We start from the raw sequence: 7306 nt of genomic DNA, 5'->3' as shown, positions 1-7306 counted from the left end.
ACATTCTGGACATATGGAGGATGCACAAATTGGTAGGTTAAACTCTATTACTTCCAAGCCCTGCTTAAGGGGAAAAGTGCCAGGTTTTGTCTCAGAGCACAGAAGGCATTTTAGCATTACGTTACCCACAGACAAGTGACAACACACGGTATTATATACAGTCCTCACAAGCCTGCAGGTCACACTCATTCTGACATCAACCGAATGCATGGAAAAAAGTTATTTTCTAAGTTCAACTTCATAACAAAACAGAGCATTGGCTCTCCAGCAAGGCAGGGTGGACAAGTAATGCTGATCACCTTTTCTGGGGTGAGCAGGGCAGAAGCACAAGTATGACTCAGAAAATCCCATTGACTTTCACTCCTCCCCACTGTCCTTTTCCCTCTGGTGCACTCCTGGGTGATAACAACACTAAGTCAAATGGTGATGGGGGGAGGGCTTACTGCAGACTGTAGTACACCTTGTGGCACAAGAGCTGGCTAAGCTGCTATCTTGCCATTACCTCCTCCTTTCTCATCCCTTTCTCTCACCATGCAACGCAAATTCAAGCTGTGGTTGGGGTTGGCTTCAGAAGGGAAGTTTGGCTCCTTTAGAGGATTACAAAGGCAATGGAGAGCAAGGAGCGCGTGAGGGAAGGGTTGCAGTTGTACCCAAAGCAGTGACCTTTCTCTTGCAAAAAGTGAGCAAAGCACTGAGGACGTATGGGGGACCTCCCACTAGAGTGAAAGGGTTTTGAGGCAGAGAGGTTAATGGACACCTTTGCTGAATCTTTGAACATGAAAGGACTCAAAGTGTTAGAACAAAGGAGAAAGCATTGGCAAGACCACAGACTGCAAAACCCTCTGTACTGATAAAAAAGCCACTCAGGTTATTCCTGTTAAGTAATGTTTTTAAACCCTAACCATTCAATGGTTCTTCTCCTTTTTAAGCCAGAACATGTATTCACTGTACCAACAAACCCATCAGAACCAAATTGCGTATACATCATGTTTTGTTTTCCATGGGGATGTGGCACAAACACTTGGACAGCTTGTATAAATGACAGTAAAAACCTTGAACTCAAGTTTCTCATCTAGAGCTAATCAAAATGCCAGCTGGATCACTTACCACTGGCCACAAGAATTTTCTTGTTTAACCGCAAAGGATCCCACACTGTTCTCTCTTCTGAAATAAGTCTTAAGCAGATATTTATAACCTGTGGTATACTGTCTACATGCCTGGGAGCTTCTCAGTTTGTTTTACTAGCATTGTTAAATATAGTTTTCTCTGTTCATAAAACATCTAAAATTGACTCTCAGAATTGTAAGTGAAGAGGGTAGAACCTTGTCTTCTTTTCAGCCCACAAACCACTTGTTTGCACTTTATGCAGAGGAACATAAGAGGTTTACAGTGACAACAAACAGTGAAATTATACAGGAATTGCAACAAGGAACATCAAGAGCAGCTATTGCTAATGATATAGGAATAGAAAGTTTTCTTAAGATAATATTTAGATTGCTCTTATAAAATAAAAAATACAATTGTATGGTATTTTTTGTAAGTATCTAATTTCAAAAAGAAGTATTCAAATAGTTAAAAAACTATATTGAATAGGTTGCAATTATGCAGATACACAAGCCAGAAGAGTTCTATACTTAACCTACACTCAGACAACTTTGGATTCTGTTCTAGTTTAGGCATATTATAAAATAAATTTCATCCCACAATGCTCAAATAAGAGCTCCAAAATTCAGGAGAAAGTAGAAGAAAGGCAAAAACTGAGATCTCCATTTGGATTCAATTCCAATTACACTCTTCTGGGCAGTTTCCTCCCTATTATTTTTAATTAGCTCCTCTGACACCATAAATCACACACAATAGTGAGGGTGGCTAGTTTTTTGGGTTTGTTTTTTTTTTCCTTCCTAAAAAGTCCTCATTAAAAAAAAAACACCAAGTATGATGAACACACTCTACTGACAACTACTAAATATTCCCAGGGCTATGAACATTCTTCAGTTTTAGAAGAACACAGGCACACCAATGGGGACTGAAAAGAAAAAAAAAGAAAAAAAATTACAACTTGCAGAAGCAAGGCAACGGATTTCTAGGAACTCGTAGCTGCTCACCTGTTACACACCACAGGGCCACATTCCAGCCTTGCAAATAAGGGACTTGAATGAAGACTCCCCTTAATGACAGCTCTCTGAAAGGAAGCTAGTCAATTCAAGGCAGCCCTTTGCAGTGATCTCTGTGACGTTGTACTTAGAATTAGCAGTAGTAAATCTATTGCTGTAGCCAATTTATATGTTAGGTAATTCTTGGCTAATTAGATTCTGCCATATCTTCTGCTAGAAGCAGTACATCGTATAACGTACATCTCTATGACATGCTACCCCGTTGAAGTATCAGAAATAGCCATTTCCATTACTAGAGCACACCACTGCTCTCAAAACACATTGTGCACACACCGGAGGGGAGGGGTGGGGGGGTGTATACTCCACATAAAGAGTTTACTTTTACTGCATGCAACAGTTCTAAAGCAAGGCTTCTTTAATAGAGAAAGTACTACCTAAATATAGTATTTGATAGGTTCACGCAATCAATAGAGTCCTTTACATTAAAAACGAGGGGGTGAAGGAGCAGTAGCAGCGTTAGTAAAGGCATGTGCTGATGATCTATTGATTTCAGCCCACTATTCACATTCATATTAGTGAACGTCTTGCCCTGTAGCATTACTCTAACATTACTATTCTGTTGCTGGGGTTCAGAGAGATTACTTCAATACTTTGTATTGGACAACAGACTTTCCTTTATTCGATTATTTAGTAAGACATGATCCAAAATGTCACAAGACAAGAAAGAATATTTTTCAGCCTGGTCAAGCAAGTGCTGATGGGTAATAAAAAGTACAGCTGCATTTAAAACAGCAGCTGAATGGAGAGGGAAGGTAGAGGAGGATATACTTTTCAGTATAAGTATGACAACTTCTGAACTTTAAAAGGTAGAGGCAAGATGAAAGAAAAATCAGAATAATGTTCTGTAATTATAAAACTATAGCCTAGTATATCAGAGGGAGCATCTTTGCCATGTTACACTTACCAAAATATTGCTTAATTAATTTCACTGCTACAAGATAAGTAATGTTCAATTGCAGTCCCTTCACACCTAGCATACAGCAGCTTGAGGGATCATGTGAGGCTCCTTGATTGAATCAATACAAAAGGTTAATGCCACCCTGCGGGAGTTTTGATCATGTTATCCATAGGATAAATGGTTCTGAACAGGCACATGACTTTCCTACATTAGTTTACTGGCTGACTTAACTATTCATTTTATTCATCTACTTTAAAAAAAGCTAAAGGGAACACTTCAGATGAAACTATGCAGTATTTTATTTCTAACCAAGCAGTGTCCGCTCTGACAAGGGCTATTTTTCTCCTCCCTCTCCCACCCACCAGGGAAACCAGAGCTTTGCCCTGTGTTTTGAGTCACGCCACTTACTCTCTGTGGCTTCCAGCAAGTAAAGGTTTTGGGCACTAAAACAGGAGAAAGATTAGTATTTCTATAATTTGAAAGTTAAGCAGAGCTTAGCAAAAGAAAGAGACCACAGCATTAGTGTAAAAACTTCCCTGGAGGGAAGAATTAAGAGGGAATATGCTCTGCTTCTCCAAGGACAGCAAGATTCTTAACCAATAGCCCAATTTCTTTGCTAACTTCAGATGAAGACAGGATCAGTATTACAGCCAGCACTGGATACAGAGTTTTGAGCCTCTAATCAAAGAGCTACAATAAACTTGTTTCCACTGTCTGAATTACTGGAACCCTCTATATTTGAGGCACTCATTATTTTCATGTACTGCAATATTGGCAAAGCTGGTAGACCAACTCACTTGCCGTTTTGTTCCTAGAATTAAGTCATCAAATTTACATCACAAAGAATAAATATGTTTTAATCAGTTTAATTCCTTCTCTCACTCTCCTAAGCAGCAGACAGCATGAGAGGCACCCACTGCAGTTCCTTCAATTGTTTGTGAAGACTGGAAAGGAGAAAAACATAAATCCACTAATTAACAGAGAAACAGCAATATGTGGAATCTGGCCTTTGCTGCAACCAATGGAACTTTTGCCAGCCAAGTTCACCCACTGAGTTTAACAATAGTTACTGGAAAAAATGTGAACAGCTCCATTAGGAGTTTGGAGTGAGAAAACAGTCACTTGGCAGTTGATTACAGTGGAACAGGATGATAGATCAATGAAACAGAGGATATTTACCTGGCATACTAAGTTTTGCAACAATAACACTGCCATCAGTGTGAAGGAATAGTAAAGATTAGTTTACCTCCGTAGTCTTACTGTTTCAGAAAACATTTGGCAGGAAATCATGGAGTTTAACTGTGGGAGCAAAACCTTTAGATAAGCATTTCATCTTGTGTTTTTAGCTTTATATAAAAGGCAGAAGACAAAGAATGGCTATGGATCAAGTCAGGAGTCAACCTCAAGGAAGTCTCCATTCCACAAGCAGGTACCAAGGTGTGAGCAAACTCCTCTTTCTCAAATGTTCAGCCTCAGTCCCTAACTGTGCCAGACCATCACTCCTCATCACCTTCCCCTTTGCAGGGCAGGGGAGTCATCACAACAGCAGTAGCAACTCACTTACCTTTAGCAGACCAACCACTCCCACTGTCAGCATGACTGCTTCCTTTGATCCAAAGAGACGTCAAACAGCTTTACAGGAAGACGTACTTCTTTCTTCCTTCCCAAGCAAGCTGTTCCCTTTTTTACCCTCACCTCTTATAAAACAGATGCTTATAATCCACCCTGCTGGTTCGACTACATCACAGACGCGCACTATCTCAAGGTTACTCCATTTCTCTTTACCGCCTCACAGCTAGCAGTGATGGATAGTTAATCCCTACTAGGATGAAGCAGACTTCCACACTAAGAAAGGCTTTTTCAGTTGGACCAGGTATTAACATCTCATCTCAGCCCAATGCCTCTTGCCAAACACCTACATTCACCTACAGCAACAAAAAACCCTCTCTGCAACTCAGGTGCCTTCTCCACCCTGATCGGAGCTTTTTACAGGTGATTGCAAACACCTGGTCAGCTCTTCCTGGTTCTCAGGGCCTGCCTGCACAAGGGGAACAGCCCCTGCCCGACCTCTCTTTCCAAGTTTTAGCAACATGGATCTTTTTGCTACATGACACTTCTCTTCACCAAGGAAAATCTGGACTTCCCTGGAATATGTTCTCAGAGCTATAGAAAGTAAAACATCTCCACCCCTCCTGCTAATTACCATGATTGCATTCTTTCCTTATTGCCACCTACTGTGAATCAGACAACTTCAGCACAGCTGATGACACTATGCTGCTAAATACTAGGTACAGAGGTAGGCTCTGTCCTCAACAGTCTGGAGATAATCAGAAACCTGGAAGAAAATTAAACACAATTTTTCTCTCCAAAAATATAGCAGGGATTTTGTAACATGAATCCTGTTACAACCCAGTCATTCTGTCAGTGGAGCCAATAGTAACATTTTTCGATAATATATGTGAGCAAGCCATAAATAACATGTAATTTACAGCTTGCTGTAATAAAACCCCAGTGGTTCAAAGAGGCAGTGGGGGGCAAACTTTAAGACAATATCACCAGAAAGGAACTGAGTTGAAGGAAACCTACAGACTGCAGTAAGTCAAAGGCCTAGAAACTTTTAGCTGTTGACATAAAAATAAAGATAGTGCTGATCATTGAAGGATCTGCCACCATCCACCATGAAAAGAAAAAGAAAAGAAAAAGAAAAAGAAAAAGGAAAGGGGAGGGGAGCAGAGCAACTTCAGAAGTGATGAAGCATGAGGTAGAGTCTGCCTCACCAAGGGATGACATTGCAGCCCCACCTCCCACTGCAGTCTCCCAGATACCTCCCAACTGGATTGGGCAAGAAACCTAAGGTATCTCAGATGATAGACCAACTTTATTCTAACAATGGAAACATGAGCCAAAGCTAGAAAACATCATGCCATTTTACAGGCCACCAAAGGGTTCATAATGAAGTTCCTGAGTTTGGTGTCATCAACAGTGATGAAATACTAACATTAAGAGTGAAAATTTGCCCCTGTCAAGGACGTGGGCTTCTCTTCCAACAGAGCACTTCAGAAGGAATTCAGACACTTGGCCCCATTAGTTTACAACCTTCATCTTAGTTTGGTCCCAAGATTTTTTCTGAAGAAGAAAATAATCTATCCAGCTGTACTACAGGATACAAATAGGAAGACCAAGTGGTGGGATAAGACAATATTGCAGAGCTATAGACTTCGTTAGACACAAGATCTTTGGAAGGCAATTCAATAGGAATGAAAAGAACCAGGATTAATAATTGATTTTTTTAAATGTTTACTGTTAGGCATTTTATTCGTGTTTCTGAAAAAACACTTGTTTTGTTTTAATATTCTGCTTCTGACGAGTGCCTTCATAAATATTTCTACTTTGCAGTATAAAAAATTTAAGCTCTTAATTAAACTGTCATTGATGTTTTATGGCAATAAATGCATTGAAATAAATGACAGCATTTAACAGAATGTGCACATTTTTATGGGAATGATCACTGCTGATGTTCATGGGGTAACGTGAAGGATGGTAGTGTCTTCATACTGCTCACAAGAAAGACTTTTTAATCACGGGGCTCCGAAGATTATTAGTTAAAAACAGCACTGCTGATGGAAAAAGAGAAGGAGAAAAGAGTAGAGGAGGAAGGGGATTGACTGACATTCTGCATTGTGAATGTTTAAGCAGTTCTGAGTAGCAAAATGCTGCCTTGTATTACTCAGTAGACCCTTCCCCCCTTGACCTTAGATATTTTCAAACTCAGAGTCCTTGTTCTTTGCATACTTATTTCTAATGTATTCTAGAGTTTTGAATTATTTTTTAAGATCTACAAGTGCTCTGGAGAAGTTCTGTGTAATGGGGAAGATTATTTCGCTACTGAAGTTCTTGTCTATAGGTACAGAATTTCTTCACATAAAGGAAAGGTCCAAGAATTAAAAAAAAAAAGTATTAAAAAGGACAATATTTTCATAGCATGTTATTGGTACACTGAAATAACTGAGCTGGTGTTGTGGTTTAACCCAGCAGGCAGCTAAACACCACACAGCGTTTGCTCACTCCCTCCCCACCCCCCAGTGGGATGGGGAAGAGAATCAGAGAGAACAGAAAAGAAAGTAGAATTTGTGGGTTGAGATAAAGACAGTTTAATGTGACAGAAAAGGAAGCGAAAATAATAATAATAATAATAATAATAATAATGATAAAAGAATATACAAAATAAGTGATG

Source organism: Pygoscelis adeliae, unplaced genomic scaffold (genome assembly GCF_000699105.1).
Source record: "Pygoscelis adeliae isolate BGI_AS28 unplaced genomic scaffold, ASM69910v1 Scaffold242, whole genome shotgun sequence".
Taxonomy (NCBI): Eukaryota; Metazoa; Chordata; class Aves; order Sphenisciformes; family Spheniscidae; genus Pygoscelis; species Pygoscelis adeliae.
This window is presented reverse-complemented; position numbering follows the sequence as displayed.